This window comes from Ailuropoda melanoleuca, chromosome 8, assembly GCF_002007445.2.
Source record: "Ailuropoda melanoleuca isolate Jingjing chromosome 8, ASM200744v2, whole genome shotgun sequence".
In the NCBI taxonomy this organism is placed as follows: Eukaryota; Metazoa; Chordata; class Mammalia; order Carnivora; family Ursidae; genus Ailuropoda; species Ailuropoda melanoleuca.
The window spans coordinates 48,385,789-48,410,029 of record NC_048225.1 but is presented as its reverse complement, the minus strand read 5'-3'; the positions used below and the strand labels follow the sequence as shown (position 1 = coordinate 48,410,029).

The following is a 24,241-nucleotide window of genomic DNA, read 5'->3' as shown; positions in this document are numbered from 1 at the left end:
TTCTACAAATTCAACCTTCAAAATCGGCTTCTAAACTACCTGTGGAAGGGTTCACTTAGGCATGCAATTACCCAGCGCAGGTCTAATTGCCCATTTGCATGCACAATTTAGAAAGGCACCGTTGAAATTTAGTCCCAGGCTCTCCAACGCTAATTTTCTCCCTGAAATTGACATTTCAAAGAACATCAGGTGGCTAAAACCCCGGATTTGTTATTTATTTCAACAGGAAGAAAACTTTTTTTTTCTTTCCAAGTTGAAGGGTTGGTTTAAAAAAATTAAAAGATGAAAAGGAAAAGACAAACATACAAAAGAATATACTCTGCCTCCACACTATGAAGAATAGACTCTTGTTTGCCTTGAAGAGTTAAAATGTGACTGGTTCTCCAATTAGCAAGGCTTGTCCCTACTTCTGTATAGGAAGGAAAAGATATTTAACTCTCCTGTAGTTTTATGCCTCCATTTATAAATATCTCTATCCTCCTCTGTAAAAATAGGGATAATACCACATATTTCTTTTTGTAGTTTTGAGAATTAGAGCCAATAATGCATATAAAAAATTACATTGAGGCCCTCAGTATTAGTCCTCTCTTTGTTCTCATCTTATTTTCTGTACTGTAAACCTTCACCTTCATAGGTAATGATATACAGAATTGATTTGTCCCAGCTTATGACTGAAAGGATTAATAAGTGGTAAAACAAAGATCTCTCTTACTTGCCAAGTCAGTTTTGGGGGTCTTAATTGTAGAGATCAGACATGGATGTATTTATTAATTTGCTAGTTAGGCTCACTCATTGAGCTGTTTAAAACAGTGGTTATCAACATCTGTTATCAACAGGAAAGAAAAGGTGAAGCTCCTACTAACTGGCAGGTATTGTGAAAATCTAGCAATCGATCTTGCCTGTACCATAATGCATTAAAAACAAAACAAAATAAACAAACAAAATAACAACTGTGAAGGCCCTTGGGAGTGTATTATTCACATAAAAGGTGTCTGACTTCTGTGCGAATCATGGAGGAGCAAGGGGTGGTATAGCTGGCTGCTTTGGCAGTAAAGCAAAGGACAGTTGTGCTGCATTGTGGCTGGTCTGGACTCTCAGAAAAAGGATATGGATTCCTATGGAGCAGCTCTAGACACACAAGAGAGAGCTAGAGTAGGATGATCTCACACTTGTTCAAAAGGGCCAAACGGAGGGGTAAAAATCCCTTGGAGAGGGACACTAGAAGGCAACCATGCTGCCCTGGCTCTCCCAGTTCCTACAGCTTTCCTGATTAATGTCATCCCTGGTAAAGGAGAGACCTCAACTCTAAATCAAGAAGAGTTTTTACTATTTCATGAGCTTAAGCATGTTTTAGTGAGTACCAGCTACTTCTCAGACCTGTTGATGCCTGGAGCATCATAAATAATCAAGACATGGAAGGAAGGGAGGGAGGGAGGAAGAATGGAGGGAGGGAGGGAGGGAGGAAAGAGGGAAAAGGTTCATTAGTATTTGTGAATACAGGAGTACAGATTTGCTTGTAAGAAATAGCAGGGCACATTTCAGGAATGAGGGTATAATCTCTCTTACACTTATCTCCCCGCCTTCTTTTCAGATCATCCTCCATCCTGCTCTTTGTGTCTTTCTCCTACCCTTGGGCATTCCCAGAGTCATAATGGATTGGCCTCACAATACATTTTTTCGTGGATAAACTCCCTTTGTAAGGAATTTTCATAATCTATTATTAGTGAAGGGAGTAACATCAGATTTAAAAAGAGACATCCTGTTATCCTCCCTACCACCAAGGTATAACACTGTTTATGTTTCTGTTAGTCAAAAACTGTGGGTTAGGAATATAAACCTCCACTCCACATCTTACCTGAACAAGTGCTCTTGCATTTGTTATAACGAGGAGTTTCTATTGAAGTTATTGAATAGCTCCCTGTTTAACTCTAATAATTGCTATAGGTGGTGATGGTGAAGGATGCACTGATCAATTTGTTCCTTGGTAGAAGGATGGTGAACACAATACCTGAGCAGGTTTTTGAAGAAATTAAAAAAGAAATGAATATCACATACTATTATAGGCTTAGAAACCAACAAGTATATTTTGAAGTAACCCCATGATATTATCTCCGGGTGCAATCAATATTATTTCTGCATGAGTTGCCCCTTGCCCTATGATCATTGAAAATTGGATGAGTGCTTTTGTTGCTGTCTCATGAAGTTTAAAGATGTGTGAGCAGCATTGTAGGGGAAGAAGAATGTATGCGGTTGGCTGAGCAGGGGTGGAATTAGGAAGATAGTCCACTCTCAGAATTTTGCCATACTTATAATCCCCTTCTACGGTCTCCCTTTGCTGAATATGGGGCAGTGGTCCTTCTTTAACTATGGACAACCACATTCTTTGTTTTTCCTTCCCATTGACCTAGCCTCAGGCTCCTTTGCTTGAATTTAGGAAATAATGTTCCGGATATTGCGGCCCACCATGCTGGCCATACTTGCAAGTTATCTAGTCAACTGAGAGGTGCTGCTGCAAAAACTCTACATAAGTACCTAACATTTACTAAGAGCTAACTATGAGTTAGAGACATTTTTTAAGTGTTTAACATGTATCTATTCTTCAACGATTCTGAAAGATAGATATTGTTTTACAGAAGAAAAAGTAGGCACACAAGAGTAAATAAGTTGCCTAAGGTCATATCCCAGTACTCAGCTCTGCTGATCTTCCTGAATCTGTTCCTTGCAAACAAAATTTCCCAGTATAGCCAGCGGTTATTACCTTCACAATTCCTGTTTAATGACCTCTTTCCACTCTCAATTAGGTATCAATGAATTACTAAGAGGGTGTTACTAATTGTAGGTCTGGTTGAAGATGGCTTGTAGAAAGGCTTCTTCAGTGAAGTGGTCCTGGGGGCAGGAGAGTTGAATGGGTGCCCTTGGGATTTCAAAGCACAGCGCCTGTAGTAATCACTGCAGGAGAGAAAGAACTTTGCGGTCTTGCATATTATCTTACGAGTCCGAATGACTTTTGTATTCTTTCATGATATGACCATGCTTGTTTTACTATAAAAATTGTTTATTTCATGGTTTTGAGGACCACCTCACAATGTATCATGTACATTATTTTGAAAAGCACAACATTAAGGTGTAAGCCCTTTAAAAAAAAGTATGTAGTTTAAAAGTAGTCACCACAAGATGGAAAGAAGAAAAAAGCCTTCAACATCTAAAAGCATTTAATTATAATAGTGGAAATCCAAATAACGAAACTGCTATATACTGACATGAAGTCTTGACTTGGACACTTCTGAAAGAAATTTATAGATCATATGACCTTCAGAGGTTTCTACAAGTGACAGCGTCGGTTATTTCTTTCTATTTGTCTTTAGACCAATGGCTTTCAAGTATTTGGTCACTGACTCACAGTAAGAAATGCATGTTACATATCAACCTAGTATACACATCCACGCACCTAAAGTTCAAGTTCCATGAAATAATAGGGTATCTTATTATATATTATACTCACTGTTCTGACCTAATTTTATTTTGTAAGATATGCTGGTCAAGACCCACTAAAGAAATTCTACAGTCCAGGAATATGCCACAAAGTTTGAAAGACTATGCATTAGACGATGTCCTTTCATGCTTCATGCAAAGGCAACAATTTATATATGGGAATGACACAGATGTGAATTGGACAAAAGGGAAATCGAGCTTAAAAGAGACGTACTACATCCCCCAAAAGAACTGTAGAGCCTTTGAGGTCACTATTTAAATGATCTTACTTGTTTTTCCTCATAAGAATCATAATATCCAAGGCTCTACTTGAAGACATAGTTCTCCCTTGACCAGACTGCATTCATTATATCCCCTCTAAGTGACCCTCAGTTCTTGGGTTTCATCTCTTTATTATAACACTTAAGCACCTCGACTTGCTTATTTATTTTTTATTTGAAAACTGTGGAAATTCGCAAGAGAAATGTTTAAAAAACCACCTGCTATCCTGTCACTTATTATTTTTTTTAAGTATATAAACTCTAAAGTGAAGTCCCCTTCCCCCATCCTTCCTTCTCATTACAACTCTCAGAAATAATTATTGTTAAGAGTTTGATACATAGACTTGTAACTTTGATTATTCAAGCATATATTAGCCTATGTGTGTTATAGAGAGATAATTTCATACACATACATACATACTTTCAAATGGAATTTTGTTGTATATAGTTCCCAACTGAGTTTTTCAAAACAAAACATAACAAATAACTTTTGAGTGTAGTACATATACATGTACTCAACTGACTCTTACTTATTGAATGGCATTTAATTTCTGCATTGTTCTCAATATTGCTACATGCTACAATGACTCTTAACCGTATATATTTATAAGCCCAAGACATTTTTGTGGTAAAATTCCTAAAAATTAAGATCGGTATGTCAATTTTTAATTGAGGCTTCAAATTAGCCTCTAAAATATTTTTACCGATCTATACTTTCACTAATAACCAAGAGTGCTCATTTCCCAGATCTTTGTCAACACTGATATTATGAACATTTAAAATTCTTGGTAAATTTTATGAACAAAATATGTATGTCTCATTATTATTTAATTTTGTATTCCCCTGAGTTTTGTAGTGAGTTTAAGCATCTTTTCATGCCATGTATATTTCATTTTTTTTTTTCTTTTCCTGAATTACTGGCTCACCTATGCTGCCCATTTTTCTATTTGGCTCTTTACCTTTTTTAAAAAAATTCATTTATAGAAAGAACATGTGATAAAGTCCTGTGTCTATTCTACATACTCCATTCTTTCCTTAGCAAGTCATTTTCTTTCGTCATGTTTCGTGTTTAGCCACCTTTGTATTATATATACAAATTTGCTTATTATTAGACATGCACTTGAATGTGTTGCTATTTGTTGATGACCACTGTGTTTGGCCACACTAAAACACGCTTCTCCACTTTAAAGTTAAAAAATGGCCTTGTGGATTAAAAAAAAAAAACTTTTAAAGCAGTGTATTTTTAAATGTAATATTCTTGATATTTATTTTTATGTAATTGGGCCAATTTCAATAATTTATGTTTTTGCTAGAAAATCATCCATTTTATATACTTCAATTTTATTTGCATATGTATAGAAATAAAATTCTCTTATACTTTTGTTTAATCTCACTTGTATCTATAGTTATATTTTTTCCCCGATACTGTATATTTTTCATTTTAAAATTTTCCAAGTCAGGCTTACTAGGTGCTTATTGATTCTTCTGTTGATTTTTTTTACTGAAATATATTTTACTTTTACCATTCTTACTTTTTATTTTAGTTTTATAATATATTCATTTTTTTAACTTTATTAACACTTTTACTTCACTATCTTAGTTCCTTTTGTTTCATTTCCTGGTTTCTGAAGCTGAATTTTAGTTTATTTATTTGTAATAACTTTATTAAGGCATATAAAATGATAAATTTTGTTCTGAGTTCAGTTACAATTGCATTCCATAACTTTATAAACCAAATTGTCATTTCTGTTAATTTTCCAAATAGTTTATATTTAATATTTTTATTTCCTTTTGAAATATCTATTTGAAGCAGCCACGAACATTCGAATTCAGTTAGGAAATTAGATACATCTAGGCATATCTACTAAACTAGAAAGAGCTATGTGACTAACTTCTCTTTTTCCTGCACATGTGGAGAANTTTTCCACGAACATTCGAATTCAGTTAGGAAATTAGATACATCTAGGCATATCTACTAAACTAGAAAGAGCTATGTGACTAACTTCTCTTTTTCCTGCACATGTGGAGAATTTCAGTAGGGTTGGAAGGGGAAGTAGCAGTTCCAGAGCAGAAGGTAGGAGGAAAGAATGAGTGTTTTCCTGAGACCTCGGCTTAAAGCCCAGTAAAAGGAACAGGATATGTGCCTTCAGTCTTCTTGAAGAAAGATCTGCCTGAAGAAGCTTAAGGCACTGTTTTCATAAGGGGCTTTCTCCCTGACACAGTAGCAAAAGCAAGCCAGCTTTTGAAACCCAGTTGAATAGTAAGACAGTAAGGGAAGAACAGAGCTATCTCTGTGCTTCTGCATTGACCATAATGTGACTCCAATACGTTCACAATTCCAGGAAAGGCTTTGGTACCTCTCATTTATTCTTTATATAAATGTTTTTAAGCACCTGTTTCATGCCAAGTGCTGTGCACAATCCAGGGAGAGCAGAGACAGTGTTGACTACATCATAGACTGAATCCTCAGCCTAGACAACTGCTCTGCCATACTGGATATTGGTAGCTGAGGGCAGTGGAAGGTTCGCATGGGGATCTGAGACCACTTTCACCCCAAGGGATATCAGAAGTAGAAGGCCACAGAAAAGAGGGACAGAGAACAGCATGAGAACATATTAAACTTCTTCCCAGAACCCCCACAAATACTTGGGTGAAAACTTAGTGGGATTTGTGAGGATTCTACATTCATAGGTTGCAGCAAGATCTAGAATTATGTAGGCTATTAAAATTTGTGTCCCTGCATTGTTTCCAAAGACTGGCAAATCTATTACATATGCATTTGCTTATTACTGACACTAGACCAGCTATTGGGAAAAGGACGGGACATCATCTTTTTTTCTATTGTACACTGACTTATCCAGTGTCTTTTCCAACATAACAAGAGGATTTCAAATTTATCAAAATAACATATGTGTCAGATTTCCACATTTCTGGGACTTGTGCACATAGCACTATATTTTCAAGTAAAACGACTGTGTGTAGTAATTATCATCACACCTGCACAGGGTAAGAAATAGGCTGAAGAAGATTGAATCACTGACTAGTTTCATATCATAATCATAGGTAAAGTCATTCCTAAGAATTGCTCAGTCAGCGTCTGTTAAGCCAAGAATGGTGTGAGCCACAGCTCACAGAGGTATGAAAAGACATTATAATATGTAATTATCTGGAGTGAAACATTGCAGTGGACACAAATAAATAGGGAAGAAGTATTAGTTTTATTACAATTGTTCATTAGATTTAGTCATTTATTTATTTAGATGTATGCCTCGAGCATCTCCACATGATCAGCTTCTCTGCTAGACAGTGTGAGAGAAAAAATATGGACTTTTTTCTAGAAGGAATTTATAGATTAAGAAGGTAGATGAGATTTATATTCCAGATAGAAAGGCCTGTCTGTCATCTGAAACAAAATAGTGCACAGTAGAAAGAACACTAGAAGTGAATTTCTGCCCTACGACAGATCAGATGTAGGTCTGCATGCTGTTGATGGGGTTCAGGGTAGAGCACCCCAAAATAATTGGGACATTGATTATTTTTCTAAAGATTCATTTATTTATTTGAGAGAGAAAGAGACCTGGACTGGGGGGAAGGAGAGGGAGAGAGAGATTCCTTAAGGAGGCTCCCCAGTGAGCACAGAGCCTGACACTGGGCTCGACCCTAGGACCCTGAGATCATAACCTGAGCTGAAATCAAGAGTCGGATGCTTAACTGACTGAGCCCCCCAGTTTTTGATTGTTTTGAATTAAAGTTACTTAGGAAACAGCCATTGCAAGAACACTCTGACCATCTTCTGTCCCTCTGAAAGCAGGAGATAAATTTCCCATGTGAAAGCTCCCCTGACTGCCCTTGGAGGGAGGAGGCATCCTAATTGGCAGACATAGGTAATTCAGGGCTGAGGACACTGTGTAGACAGACTCTGTTAGTTTTTCCACTCCTTTGCTGCCTTAAGCCCAAATCCCTTCATCAATTCTTCACAAATACTTGTTTCATTGTTTCAAAGGCATAAAAACCAGCCTTCTTTGGTCACTCCGGGGAGTCTCATATTTCTGTGAGCTCCCACATAAATGAAATTAAAATTTGTTTTTCTCCTGTTAATCTTCTTAATGTCAATTTAATCATCAGGGCAACCAAAGAAACTAAAGAAAGGAAAAATTTTCCTCTACTGCTCCCTTATGTTTTCTCTCTGGAGCTCAGCTTTCTCTTCAGTAAAATGAAAGTAGTAGTCTAGGAGATTGCTAAAATCTCCAGTATTTTTTGAGTATAAGAATTTTATAAATTATTTAGGAAAGACTAATTCTACCTGGATTTGGAAAAACATCGAAAAGGAGGAAATGCATTTGAACCTATTATAAACGATTTAATTTGAAAACCATCATAGCAAACAAAAGGGGAATAAGTCAGCTTTTAGGAAAAACATGTTTACTACTAGAATATTCTATTAAATCATGACATTGGTTTAACCACAAAACATCTTTTAGTCCTCAGCATCTATGGAGAGTGTTTAAGGAAGCAGCAGGACGAGGTTGGAATATCTCAGCAAAAATGTTCTAAAGATTAGATTACCTCTTTTCAGTTTTCTAAAATTTGTGCCTTTACTATTATTTGGAAATTGTCTGTGCACCAGCATGCATTCTTTTTAATTTAATAGCAAACTCTCATTTATACAAGTTGTCCACGTTTCAACACCTTTCCTCTCATCCTATAAAACTGATATATCTTGTTCAAGAGTTTCTATTTATATTGAAATCAAACCATTATCAATCTTTATCTCACACACATTTTTGCAAATATGTCTTGATTGCCTACCCAACACTGAAATATTCTCATGAAAATGAAAGAAAAAAAATCAATCAATCATCTTGGTGTCAAGCAAACAGTTGGCTTACTGAAGTATTCAGCATTCATCCAGATGTTAAGTTAATCACCCAAAGACAGCATATGTGTATGTGTGCGTGCATGTGCGTGCACGTGCGTGTGTGTGTTTTGCAGTATCTTATGTATTTAAATATTTTCTTTGGATACACAGATCTTGAAATTCTCCTGGTTTTATCTGTGAATTAAATTAAAATCACTACTATTAGTGCCACCTTGTGTCTGAAATTTAAAATCAAGGGTGTATGTTTACACGTTACAGGTTTCTCTAGCTAAAAATAAGCATATGTATCAGTCTACTCCACGCTTCTGTGTTCAGAGGTAAGCAGTTGGAGGTCTTAGGGAAATGAATTGACTTGTTTAAAGCCACTCAATCAGTGAGTGGTGCAGCTAGGACCAAAATCCAAGATTCCTGATTTTAGGTTTGGTGACTTTTTAAAAAAAATATATCACATATTTTAGAAAAACTGATTTTGATGACAGAAGAAAAGTAATCAATTTTAGTTTTATTAAATTCAGGTAAAGATACTATATTAAATTAGCTTTAATTTATAGTCACAGTAGGGTTCAGTTTTGGTACTTAAGTGCTTCAAAATCCCCACAGTTAATCAATGTGTATAGCAATAATGTAGGCTCCTATTATTAATGGGTGTCAGGGACAATTAACTTGAAGAATATTATCATTTTAATTGTTTTTTTGAACATATTAATTTAAGAGAAGTCACCCAAGACATCTTCTCCCATATTATCTAATTTTATAGTGAATTTAGGGCATGAAATCACATTCTTTTTCAGAAGTAATTTTTAAAAGAAGGTTGAGCGTAAACGGCACAATAGGAGTACGGCAACAAACGATGCAAGATAAGGGGTTTGACAGATCTTTCATCCATGTATTAGAAAGCTGGTTATCATGTATTTTCATAGAATATAAATGGAAGCCTCCTTTTATTAGACTTTAAATCAGACTTTTCCATTAACCAGAAAGTGCTAGGCGTAGCAGTCCGCTGGCCAGAATAGAATGCACAAAGAGGACACGGTCTCCACCCTGAGGGTACACAAGCATTCTTTAGTTATCTTTCAAAATTAGATTTACCAACACTGAAACAAAAATTCATGCAACTCCTTTTTTTTTTTTTTTTTCTGGTTGTGTGGAAATGGAAAGCATTTTGATGGGAAGTGGAGGGTAAAGAAAGAAAATATTTCTTAGTCATTTTTGCTATGCTAGGAACATCACACACACTCTGATCCAATAAACTGAGAAAGGGCTTTAGAGATTATCTACCCCAGCTCCCACTGAACACCCATGTTGCTTCTAACTTCCAAGTTGCTGTTCTGCTTTGGCAGCCCTTCTAGCCTTCCATTGGTAAAAAGAAAAACCTCTAAAAATTTAGAGAACTAGGGAACCACCCCCCCCTCCTTCGAGAAAGTAAAAGAGAGTAAGGTGAAAATTGACCTCCCTATAAAGTGGTTCAGGATGTGTCACCTAGGTAAAATATAGAACAAAAGCTCCATTCATTCTGTCCCTTTTTAGATTTTGGAATTAAGAAACTAATGAATTCACCTCATTTGAAGTTCACTGATTTACTAAAGTCTAGAATGATCTTAAAAGATGAACTATGTTTTCTGGTCATTATTTCTAAACAGGAACAAGTCAAGCTAACATACTCTTTCCCGAGACTAAGGTTCCCAAAATTAAGGTATCAAATGCACCCCATTGTCTGAGAAAAATTATCCTTCCAGAAGTGAAAGCTACTGCAAAGAAAGAACTAGGAACCATTTCCCTTAAATGCCTCCATGATAATACATAGTCATATCCTCTGAATCAAAAATTTGTCCATAAGAAGTGTGCAAAAGCCAAAATCTTGGCTAGCCCCATTCTCCTTCAATGCATTTATGGAAATTTGGTTGTGTCATCCTGGTTGCCTTGATGGAAGTGATACAACCAAGACGAGAGTGCCTAGCACCATGTTTTAAAATGGGGTAAGGGACAAAAAAACAAGCATAACAGATCTGGAATAAAAAGAGAGAATAAGCAAGGGGGACCCTTAAAGCTACAGCTGGGTTTATAAGATACCCCATAGAGCAACTGTTAAACTCAAAAGGAAAACTAGCAAATAACAAATATCTGCTACGTCAAAAATCAGGTCACTTGATGCATCATTCTAAAATGACACATTTAGCTAAGAATAAAATTCCCAAAAGTTGCTTTGCTCTGTCAGCTGTCTAATTAGGAAGGAGATCAGAGTACTAAGCTTCAATACAAAAAACCAAAACAAAACCAAACAAAACAAAAACAAAAAAGCAACATAGACCTAAATGTCAAAAAATACATAGCGTAGCTCACTGGCTTCTTTCCTAGTAATATTCTCTATTTATCAAGTGAGAATTTTATGAGTTTGAAAGATTTGGCTTTCTGAAGGTTGTCCCATGGTGACTGTTAAGACTTCTTTGCAGAACACTGTATTTTTAAAGAAATCACAATTTTCAGTGTTCCTGGTGAAATATAAGTATGATCTGCAAATGTGACATCTTCTGGGGTAAAAGATAATATAAAGGCTATGTCAAGAACCAAAGAGATTAGTTTAATGCTATCTCAGCACTGTTAACTAACTCCTGGCATTTATGAAATATTAAGAGAAGAATTTATCTACTGACCTGAAAGGAAAATGAGAAAGCTATGTACTGAGTAGAACTAAAATATTTGTCCCAGCTTAGTGAGTTGATAAATTAACAGGCTTAAGAATCAGTCCTCAAATCAATTTTTAAAAATTTAGAAAGACCAGTGTCCAGACATATAAAGTGGGTAAAGAGAAAAGAAGTGTCTGAATTTCTCAGTATAATGTCTGCAAGGGGGTTATTGTAGGAAAGAACATGCACAGGCATTCCTCCTGATTCAGCCATGTGTGAGCAAGTCAAGGGAAACCACACACACACACACACACACACACACACACACATACACAAAATCCTACTATTGGTTTTATAAATCCCAGTGTAGGTGGGTAACTAAGGCCTACCCATGTAATATTTTTTTAAACAAACTAGAGTATTTTCGCATCATCAGGGGCTATTAGTGTCAGAGAAAGATGATCAAAAATCACTTGTTAAGTATGGGGACACAAATTAGAGAGCTAACTGGACCATCATTCTATAAAAAGAAAGCAAGAACGAAGAAAAAATGTGTGGAAAAATGTGTATTTTTAAGGTAGCAATTTGAATGAAGTTATGGAACATTTGCCCTTCTCTCTTTTAGCTTATCTCTATTTTCATTTTTTTCCTGTAATAACCATATATCACTTCAGCAAAAAATAAGATCATTATATTAAACCAAATAAGCAAAGAAGAAGAAATAAAAATGAAGTTTTAAGATAGAGTTTTTCAAAGAATAATGGGACATTGCCTGGGAGTCAGAGGTCAGAGCTGTGGATCCTGGGTCACTGACAGTGTCGTTCATAGCAAGCAGATGTGATATTGGTTTACATCCATATAAACCTCCAGAAAACACAGGAATTCAGGACAGTCTAAGAATGAGGCAACACCCCAAAACAAGGTAAACAGTAAGAAATGGATGAAGAGAGGAAAGAGAAAGAAAGGAAAGTTGGAAGGGCAAGGGAGAGAAACAAAGAAAAATAAGGGGTGAAAAAAATATGTAGAGATGTAAAATAAACCACACAATTCATTTACTAAATCTCATATGCTATATTTCACACTTAACACAAATGATACTTTATAGTCTCACTGAAATAATTTTTTGTAAAGATTTGCTTATTTGAGAGAAAGAGAGAGAGAGAGACAGAGACACAGAGAGAGAGAGAGACAGCATGAGGATGGGGAGGGGCAGAGGAAGAGAATCTTCAAGTCGACTCCCCACTGAGTGCGGTATCCACATGGGGCTTGATCTCATGACCCACGAGATCATGACCTGAGCCAAAATGTCAGATGCTCAACCCACTAAGCCACCCAGGCGCCTCTCACTGAAAACATCTTTAAAAATAGGTATCATAATAGTCTCCTCATATAAAGATTAAATTGAGAAACAGAGAGAAAAGACTACTAGTGCCTGGCATACAGTTGGAATACATTGCACATGTTGGGTATTCTAAGGAGTTAAGTTATCTGGTTTTGCTCTGTGGTACACTGAAAGATAGAAGGTGAAAACAAAGCTGACAGCAGTATAAAAGTGAGAGCAGATAGTTGGGAAAAGACAGAAAAACTACGCAAAACTCACAAAATGTGAAATGTGCAATACTGGTGATCCCATCCATATACCCTTTGGAAGTCATTGCTATTTTATAGTTTGCTATCATATTGAAATTCCAAATGATGACTCAGGTAATAATGAAAATGTTATGTACAATATCCTTTGCTTAAGAAATCAGGTGTTTTATCTATTTGATTAAAGTATTCAAATAAACAAATATACTTTTTAATTAAAATGTCAGCCAGGACAGGAAAACACTAAAACTTCCTTATAATGTTGATGGTAAAGTACGTCGTACATTATTTGAAAGAAATAATGTATCATTATTCATTACAAGCTGTAGAATTTTTAAAAACATTTTATACAGTAAGCCCAAGAAAATCAGATATGAAAAAATATATATGAATATACATATATGCTTATCATAGACTTATTTATCATAGTGTTTGACATGATAATGTCACCTAAATGCTCAGCAATATGGCAACAGTTAAATAAATTATAGTATATCTTCTCTGTGGAAAGTAATGAATGCATTAAAAGTATTGCTCTGTGGCACTTCATAAAAATAGCTATGATACAAAGTTAAGGAAGTCAGAATGCAGAAAGAGCATAAACTCAGCAACTATATTAAATATGCATCAAATACCTATTGGAAAGCAAGAATCTAAAAGACAATATTGGTTGAACAGAGATGGTGATATAGACATATTTCATTTTCTGGCATTTCTTACTTTTCTTTATTATTACCTTAATTTTTAAAAGGTATGTGCAGTAGAGTGTTTTGCAATGAAAACTGAGAATAAATAGGTGTAGGTATGCAAACCCACACATATATAAATAAATTCATTTGGAGTTTATTGGAGTTCATGTAAAAAAATAATTTGGAGAACTTCCTAAAAGTATAAAATATTTAAAGCAGTAGTGGCCTCTAAATAAACTCTTTTGGACAGTAGGATTTACCGTGTATAATCTCATGGGGGTTTTGTTTTGTTTTTTTGTTGTTTATTGACTTTTAATTTGAGTGAATGATCTGTTGTTTGCTGACATGTGGAGTATGTGTCAGAGGAAGGCAGCTATGTGAGTATGGCCCAGGCTGAGTAAATGTATTGGGGGGGCAGAAAATGAAGCCTGTGGGCTAAGGAGTTCGGTCTTCGGTTCGTGTGTGAAGTGGAAACATTGATGTATTTTACTCAGAGGCAAAATATGAAGGTATGTGTATTTTTAATTTTTTTTTTCTTCTCACTTGAAGTTCTGATTTTGTCCCAGTTTAGCCTACAGGGAGTGTGTCATGACTGTCTCTTCTCCACTGCTTGGGGGGTTGGCTCCAGTTTAGAGGCAGAGGCTATACACCACACCTCAGGCTGCAACTTACTTTTATCTGCAGGTGTCCACCTCTCTAGTTAGATGGTGGTACTTAATGGTTTGGTTTGGTTTGTACGGATATAAAGATTATGTTGCTAAATAACTGAAATAATAAGAATGAACAGCATCAGTCCCTTGGTTTCTTATTCAGTGTTTGTGTAAAAAAAATAAATAAAATTAAGAAAACACATTTGTAAAAATTACCTGGAATGATTGAGTCAGTTAAGGCACATTTGATCTGTGTGGGAAATGACAACAAACAATAGAAAATGACTAACAACTTGCCAAAATGCCACTTGAATTTTGATAGTATGTATCAAGTTAATTTTTAACATCTTTAAATTTAGGTATAAGAAAGAAATGTCCATGTGCCAGGCTCAATGAGTTCCATTCTTTACAAATTATTTTACATTTTTAAGTAAAAATCATTTACATCTTTCACAAGCACCTATCATGTCTTTATGCTCTTAAATTCTTTTTACCACCAAGTGAATTCGGTGACATTACCCTCCCAATCCTCACCCACGTTCCTCATCCTAAACTGAGAATTAGGTAATATAAATGCTTTGATAAAGTCACATAGTAACACTCTGTGGCCTGATTCAGAATAGGCATACATTTTCAACCTCAAGTATCTTTCAGTGCTCTGAGAATTTTATAAAATGCCATCATATCTTTTTCTTCAGTACATGCTATACTTCCAAGATCCCTTACACCCTTTTTTTGAAAGAATTATCTCATATTAAATGTTTTATCTTTTATTATATGTAAAAATCTCAAAGAAAATGAGAATATGAAACTGTGTCCAAATTTATTTCTATTCTATTACTCTTATCTTACATCTAAGTAGATATAGAACATTTTGATCCTATAATCCGAACAGAGACCTCTCTTTACTATCTATTAAGAATCATTCAAGCTTAGTCATATGAAAATGAATCCTAATGGTTAAGATAAGACATAAGGGGTGTCAGGGTGGTTCAGTCCCTTAAGTGTCTGCCTTCTGCTCAGGTCATGATCTTAGGGCCCTGGGATTGAGCCTTGCATTGGGCTCCCTGGACAGTGGGGAGTTTGCTTCTCCCTCTCACTCTGGCCCTCTGCCTCACTCATGCTCTCTCTCTCGGTCTCTTTCAAATAAATAAATAAAATCTTTTGAAAAAAAGATAAAAGTATTACTTAACATGTTGAGAAGTTTTATAATTAAACTGAGGGTCTGTGATACTAAGACTTAAAAAATAAAGCTGTCCAGCCAACTGTGCAGTTGGGCAGTGGCTGCTCCAGGACATCAAACAGTCCTAACCACATCTTGTTAGATTAATAATCTAAACACAGTCAGGCCTTTGTTCCTGTGCTGCCTGGTCAAGTCTGCCCACAGATACTCCTTTGGCTTCCATCCTCACCTCCTTAGTGGTGTCAAGTATTCAAACGTCCCCTGATGAAAGATAATGTCCTTGATTACTTTCACTCCCATACACTATATCCCTTTTTTTCTGATTTATTTTAATCAAAGCCCTATCACCACCAATGTCACACATTTTACTTATTTCTTTTCTATTTATCTTAGCTACGATTTCTTATCTATAATTATCTATCATCTAATATCGACCTCCCTTCATGAGAATACAAGTTCCACAGGAGAAGGTTTTTGACAATGTTTTGCTCATGAGAATCAGAATGTCTGGCACATAGTAAACAGTCTATAAATAATTGTTGACTGAATTAAATCCATGAAAAGGATGATGTGGACCCTACCAATCTTAGGTTATAGTACTAGGCCTGCCTCTAATCCATGGGAAATTATTAGCAAAAATTGCCTTATGAGGTGGGGAAATCTGTAAGAAGGGGTTTTTGAACCCCAGTGCTTGGAAGAAACTTGAAAGGGTAAGGATAGAGGGGAGATCATGGCATCTGGATGCCCCTTTCAGCAGATGAGTGAAATCTAAGTCTCAGAGAAGGGGAAGAATACTATAGACTCAGGGCACGGAGATCTTAAAATGTTAACTCAGAAGTACAGAGGGTCAATCTGCATCTATCTATATCTATCTATCATCTATCTATTTATATATCTATTATCTATTTATCTATCTATCTATCTATCTACCTACCTATCATCTATCTATTTATCTACCTATCATCTATCTATCATCAGCTTTAAAATAAAGATGAAGGGAATGGATTTTGTCCTCTGAGCTACCTCCAGAGCAAAGAGAAAGAGTAAAAATGGCAAATGCCTAGCAGACGTAGCACAAAAAGGCTAGAATATATAGTAGTATCTGATGAGAAAACTGCTAGAGTCTTCCAGAAATAAATGGCAATAGGGAACTTTGTACAAGTTAAATGACCTATGAGATATGAGTCTGGTATCATTTTGAAAAGAGGGGTAAACAATGTAAGTATGACTTCATTTGAACTCACAGGGTAAGTTGATACTGACTCTGGGATACAGAGTCAACTGTAGAGAAACAGCTGAAACAAGAGTGAAAATGCTTTATAGTTATTTATTAACCACTTCAGGTTATTAACTCCTCAGATATATTGAGATGAAAACAAATTATTCATTTCACCGACTATTTGATGAACCTGCTATATAAGCCAGGTAGTGTATTAGGCACCAGGCATATGAAGATGAATAAAATAAATCTCTGCCCTTGACAAGTTAGGATCTCATCTCATCTCTCTCTCTCTCAACTCCTGTGTGGCAAATTCTATAGTCGAGATAAATGGGATTCTCTTCATCTTCAAAGATCATGATGAATATATTCTAAGTATACAAATACTCATTAAGGCTTTTAGTTTACATACGAATGAGGGCAAGAAAAACAACTTTTACACTTAAAGAACTGACTTGGAAATAAATGATTAAAAATAATTCATGAAATACATTCATTCCATAATGGTTTGGTCACAATCCTCAAACTAATGACACTCTCTAATGCATTCATCTACAAACTCAGTTCCCACACACCACTAGTAGAACATGTACAGAAAATTTCTAACTACNATAAAATCTTTTGAAAAAAAGATAAAAGTATTACTTAACATGTTGAGAAGTTTTATAATTAAACTGAGGGTCTGTGATACTAAGACTTAAAAAATAAAGCTGTCCAGCCAACTGTGCAGTTGGGCAGTGGCTGCTCCAGGACATCAAACAGTCCTAACCACATCTTGTTAGATTAATAATCTAAACACAGTCAGGCCTTTGTTCCTGTGCTGCCTGGTCAAGTCTGCCCACAGATACTCCTTTGGCTTCCATCCTCACCTCCTTAGTGGTGTCAAGTATTCAAATGTCCCCTGATGAAAGATAATGTCCTTGATTACTTTCACTCCCATACACTATATCCCTTTTTTTCTGATTTATTTTAATCAAAGCCCTATCACCACCAATGTCACACATTTTACTTATTTCTTTTCTATTTATCTTAGCTACGATTTCTTATCTATAATTATCTATCATCTAATATCGACCTCCCTTCATGAGAATACAAGTTCCACAGGAGAAGGTTTTTGACAATGTTTTGCTCATGAGAATCAGAATGTCTGGCACATAGTAAACAGTCTATAAATAATTGTTGACTGAATTAAATCCATGAAAAGGATGATGTGGACCCTACCAATCTTAGGTTATAGTACTAGGCCTGCCTCTAATCCATGGGCAATTATTAGCAAAAATTGCCTTATGAGGTGGGGAAATCTGTAAGAAGGGGTTTTTGAACCCCAGTGCTTGGAAGAAACTTGAAAGGGTAAGGATAGAGGGGAGATCATGGCATCTGGATGCCCCTTTCAGCAGATGAGTGAAATCTAAGTCTCAGAGAAGGGGAAGAATACTATAGACTCAGGGCACGGAGATCTTAAAATGTTAACTCAGAAGTACAGAGGGTCAATCTGCATCTATCTATCATCTATCTATTTATATATCTATTTATCTATCTATCTATCTATCTATCTATCTATCTATCTATCTACCTACCTATCATCTATCTATTTATCTACCTATCATCTATCTATCATCAGCTTTAAAATAAAGATGAAGGGAATGGATTTTGTCCTCTGAGCTACCTCCAGAGCAAAGAGAAAGAGTAAAAATGGCAAATGCCTAGCAGACGTAGCACAAAAAGGCTAGAATATATAGTAGTATCTGATGAGAAAACTGCTAGAGTCTTCCAGAAATAAATGGCAATAGGGAACTCTGTACAAGTTAAATGACCTATGAGATATGAGTCTGGTATCATTTTGAAAAGAGGGGTAAACAATGTAAGTATGACTTCATTTGAACTCACAGGGTAAGTTGATACTGACTCTGGGATACAGAGTCAACTGTAGAGAAACAGCTGAAACAAGAGTGAAAATCCTTTATAGTTATTTATTAACCACTTCAGGTTATTAACTCCTCAGATATATTGAGATGAAAACAAATTATTCATTTCACCGACTATTTGATGAACCTGCTATATAAGCCAGGTAGTGTATTAGGCACCAGGCATATGAAGATGAATAAAATAAATCTCTGCCCTTGACAAGTTAGGATCTCATCTCATCTCTCTCTCTCTCAACTCCTGTGTGGCAAATTCTATAGTCGAGATAAATGGGATTCTCTTCATCTTCAAAGATCATGATGAATATATTCTAAGTATACAAATACTCATTAAGGCTTTTAGTTTACATACGAATGAGGGCAAGAAAAACAACTTTTACACTTAAAGAACTGACTTGGAAATAAATGATTAAAAATAATTCATGAAATACATTCATTCCATAATGGTTTGGTCACAATCCTCAAACTAATGACACTCTCTAATGCATTCATCTACAAACTCAGTTCCCACACACCACTAGTAGAACATGTACAGAAAATTTCTAACTACATGTTGTGATTAAGTTAAGGGGAATTTCGCTCGATATTTACAAGATCACGCAAACATTGATGTCAGGTGGATGCACTTTTTATAATTCAATCACAATATTAAATTGGAAAGATCAATTTGAAAATGTTTGCTGTAGCCACCTTTGATGCTAGACAATAAAGATGTCCAGCTACAAGCAGAGTCCAGTACTATTATTCCTTGAATTTCGAAAGAATGAAGACTCTGCTCTACTCTAGCAACTACAATGTCTGCAAGAGCTTCCTTTCTAATCTAGGGGAAGACAGGGCCAGGTCACAAAGCCTAGACTCTGCCTCTCCCCACCCACAGTGATACAAGATATGGTTATAAAGAAGTCCTTAATGCCCACTGTTTCCTGCTGATAATTGTGAAGGCCTCTTTTTTTGATAATTGAATCCTTGTGATGGAACAGTACAGGTAAAAATGATATCTACATTTCTGTGATAGTATCAGAGTAAAGGAAAGCAACATAAGTTACAGAAAGAGGAATAGAGGGAGAAACGAAGGAGGACACACCACTGGATAATAAATCCTAAAGATTTTGACTATTAATCCAGAGAGTACACTGCGGTCAAGGCCACCTCAAGTAATCCTTACATGTGGGAGGAAGTAGGATAGAATAAAGGTTATTCTTTTCTCAGAATTTTATTAAGCTTTGTGCTTCCTTCCTCATAGCTTACAACTAAACTTCCTCAAGGCTCTACCTTCCTATATTCCATATACATCTCCCTATATCCTAATGATGATACAATCTCTTACTGTCAACTCTTCCCTTTTCAGTGACTTCACAAGCCCCATCCCATTGCTTCTCCACTGCCAGACCAACTGAACCAGAATTTGCTGAAGACAAGCCTAACAATTGGTATGTTAAAAACTCCCAAGGAGATAGTTTTATTTTTAGTTAACATTCTGGACTGAATGTTTGCAACCTCCCAAATTCGTATTAGTTGACACTTTAACCCCTAACATTTTAGTATTTGGAGATGGGGCCTTTGGGGAATAATTAGGGTTAGATGAGGTCATGAGGGTGGGGCCTTCTTGATGGGATTCTGCCAGTATAAAAAGAAACATCAGAGAGCATCCTTTTCCTCGTTTTCCCATTGAGTGTACCAAAAGGTCACAGGAACACATAGTGAGATGGCAACTATCTTCAAGCCAAGAGAAGACTCACAATGAAACCTACATTGCTTCCACCTTGATCATGGACTTCCTAGCTTCTAGAACACAAGAAACAAATTCCTGTTGTTTAAGTCCCCCAGCCTATGATATTTTGTTATGGCAGCCTGTGCTGACTAAGACAGGCCAGTTCAACACAGCTTTACTCCCTTGGCTGGCAGGTCTCCTTGCGAGTTATCTGGAAACTCCTATTAAGATTTAGTATTTGGGTCTCACCCTGAGAGATGCCTTTCATAAAGTCTACTATTAGAATAGTCCTCATTTGTGTATATCTAAGTGATCCTATGACTTACAGAGGTTTGAAGGGCAGGAAACAACAGCTGAATTTATCCACATGGCAATTTTCTACAAAGGAATCTTCTGTTCTTTCGTTGAAGAAAATGGCTGTATTTGCATAGTGGTTTTCAGAAGGCTATTGAATTTCTTGCTGGAGATATTTATTGGATTTAAAGGATTTTTTGGGAATGGGTATGAATAAGAAAAAGGAAAGTAGGCAAGTTTCCCTTTCACATTTTTTTTTTCATTTGGGATGTTTGGTTCAGGGAAGAATTAACGTATCAAAATGTATGGGAAAAAATGTAATCTTCAGTGATTCTAAGCCCTGTCATCTTAAAATACATATAAAGAGAAAGTATGTCAAGTGCAGAGGTTTTTATTGGTTTTGTTCATTAATAGGTCCCAATGTTTAGAACAGTTTCTCAACCTTTGTAGGTGTTCCAGAAATATTTGCTGAAAGAATGAAGTAAGGAACGAATGGATAGATGAGGAAGACCCCTCAGAAAAAATTTCTTTCAGCTACATGGATGGTCAGAGTGGCAATCTCTTCCATGTGTGAAAGGTAAAGCCAATGTGGCACAAAGCTACTGGTGAATTTAAATAATGAGTATACAGGTGTTCACTTTACTTTTCTTTCAACTATTCTGAAGATTTAAAGTGTTACAAAAATAAAGAGTTGGGGGAAAACATAATGATAGAATAATCGATACATACTTCCATCCCTGTCTCTGTTGACCTGATTCCATTTGCTTCCATAGGTAACTATTCTTATGAGTTTCTTCTGTATCACTTGAGAAAACCTTAATGTAGATACAAGCACATATGAATAAATATTCTTATTTTCCCCTTTCTTATATAAAAGACAACATACTAGGTAGTTTCGTTGTGTGCTTCCCTCATTCCTCCTCTCTCTTGCCCCCTTCTCATTCTCCCATTCTTCTCCTTCATTCTTGGTTTAGTAATAAATTCTGATACATTTGTCATATAAGTTCAAAGAGAGCTTTCTTACTCTGTATTTAGCAAAATAATTCATAGAGTGATTATGTCACCAATCACTGGTTAAAAAATCCTATAATTAATAATTTCATCATATATTAAATTCTTATACATATATATGTATACATAAATATATAATATGATATTATTTAATAATTGAGATTTTATACCACATGTTTTAATATCTGGTAGGGTCAATTCTCTTTATTTATTTTTTCTTTTCTGGACTTTTCCTCAATATTCTTAACTGGTTATTTTTTTTCATATCAACTTTAGTCTAGTCTTGGGAAAGCAACCTATATGTAGGTGGATGGATAGGTTGATTGATAGATTAAGTTAATCAGGAAGCATTTTATATTAAATTTATAAATAAACATTGGGAGAATTATTCTATTTCTGTTGAGCCATTATTTTTAAAAACATGATTAATCCTTCCATTTGTTTAATGTATTTTTCAAATTCTTGATCAAGCATCAGTTGTTCCTCTGAGAATATACAGTTGAATCTCAACATAGTTATTTCTTCATTTCCTCATCTCATCTATATGTTATCATTTGTTCTATCATTGTAAGTATCATGTTATGATCAGATTATTCCTTTTTATGACTATCCCCCTTTCTGACAGTAATTTCCATTAGAGAAGGAGTCATGTATTTCATATGAGGAACTCAATATATATTTGTCGGAATGAAGAAAATTATTAAGTACACTTTCTCATTATCCACATGTAATAGTTTTCTAAGGTAAGACTTAGAGACTTATGATTTGGATAATCTTAAAATAACCAAGCTACTAAGTGAAGCCTATTCTTAGATGAAGACCTTCTGATTTAAAATCCTATATTCTTCCATACCCTATGCTATTTAACAAGAAAGTTACATGCTAAAATGTTATGGTTTTTCAATTTTATGTCTTTCTACCTCCAGAGAAATTAGCATTGTCACACAAAATTGTGATAATGTAAAATCTAAAGACACCTCTAAGTGATGAAATTTCATGCTACAGCACCAGGAAAAGAGATATCCTTGGCCATTTGATCTTCCTACTAAGGCTAAGTTACATCATCATCATCATTATCATCATAGAAACAAAGCATTATGCATCAGACTCTGAATCAATATTTTAACATGATTTCATTAAACTTGTCAACATCGGTATTATCATATTGTTTTTACAGATGAGGAAACTGAGGCTGAGAGAATTTAAGCAATTTGTCCAAGGTCCTATGATTGGTTTGGGCAGAAGCAGAAGTCAAATCCAGATCTGCCTAACTTCAAACTCAAGTTCTTTCTGCTAAGATGATTTCCATAGAGGTAGCATATACTCTATCCATGTCTAAATTTTGCATTCAAGGATATTTCCTTGGAATTTCCAGTTTTCATCAAACTAAGATGGATTTGGAACAAGGTAGCAGGTAAAAAAAAAAAAAAAAAAAAGAAAGAAAGAAAAAAGAAAGCCCTCTCCTGTTGGTATTCAGTGTGACCATTTATTTATTTTTAACCAAATGCCCCTTGGAGTTTTTAGTATTTCTTCTCTGTGAAAATATATTTGCATATCCTGTAGCTGAAAAAGTCAATTAGTAATTCATGAGTAATTTAGGAAATGCTGACTATAAACTTGTAGATATTTACATAGTTCCCATAAATTATAGTCAAAAACTATAATTTGTTCAATTGGAATTCTGCTAAAAGCTTGCATTTACATAGAATATCCAAATGCCAAATGTTGACATACATTTTTAAAACCAACATATTGGGGTTATTTCCTCATATAATTTAAAATAAATTCATACCCCATACCAGAAGCAATAAGGTTTGTTTTCTTCTATCAAGGGGAAAAAAAAAAAGACAAAAGTATTTATGCACAGTTAGAGGCAAGCACATGGTGGAAATAACTGTGAACCTACAAAGATGATAGGAGCAAGAAATGTTTAGCAAACATACATAAACTGTCTGAGTAACATATACAATGCAAATATCTATTATAGAAATGGAATGTATAGCACCCTTTACAGAATTAGCTATCAGAATAAAATTATAAACAAATTGAAAAAACTAAAGTGAAGGTGTGATCAGGAAAAGATGACATTTTCTGAGTGGAGAATATTGTGGGAAAAGGAGGTTTATGTTAGCAATCATGGGATGAGCTTTTTGGTTTCAGTTGGAGATCCCTAGCAAATGTTCACAGAGAGATATCTGAATAATCCATTAGATAACAGGACACTGAAATGCAGGGAGAAGTTGGGCTGTAGAGATAAATGGGAAATCATGACCATATAACAATATTTAAACCTATTACAAAAACAAACATGATGTTAGATGAGACTTCTTGGGGGTCATTCCTGGGGGAATGATGTAGATGGAAAAGATGGCATATCCAAGATGAAATCCTATGGTTTTCTAATATTCAGATATGGAATCAATGAAGAGGAACCCACAAAGTATACTGTAAGGAGTTACAAGTAAAGCAGGATGTGATGCGATAGAAAATGGTGACTTAGAGCCAAGTGAAGGAGGAATCTAATGAAGGAGAGCTGGTTGATTATATGAAACCTTCTAAAAGCAAAGTAAGAAAAGGACCAAAAACTGTCTATTGTATTTAGCATCAAAGAGGTCATTGATAATGTTCATCAAAGTACTTCGGTAGAGTCATGGGTATGAAAGTCTCACTGGAATGGGTTCAAGAGAAACTGGGGGCAGATACTAGGGGGAAAAGAGGAA

General features: G+C 35.4%; 1 pseudogene; it reads right to left on the bottom strand.

Annotated features, from left to right (window-relative positions):
• The window catches only part of LOC100474228, a 145,005-nt pseudogene that overhangs the window by 104,862 nt on the left and 15,902 nt on the right, over positions 1-24,241 (bottom strand).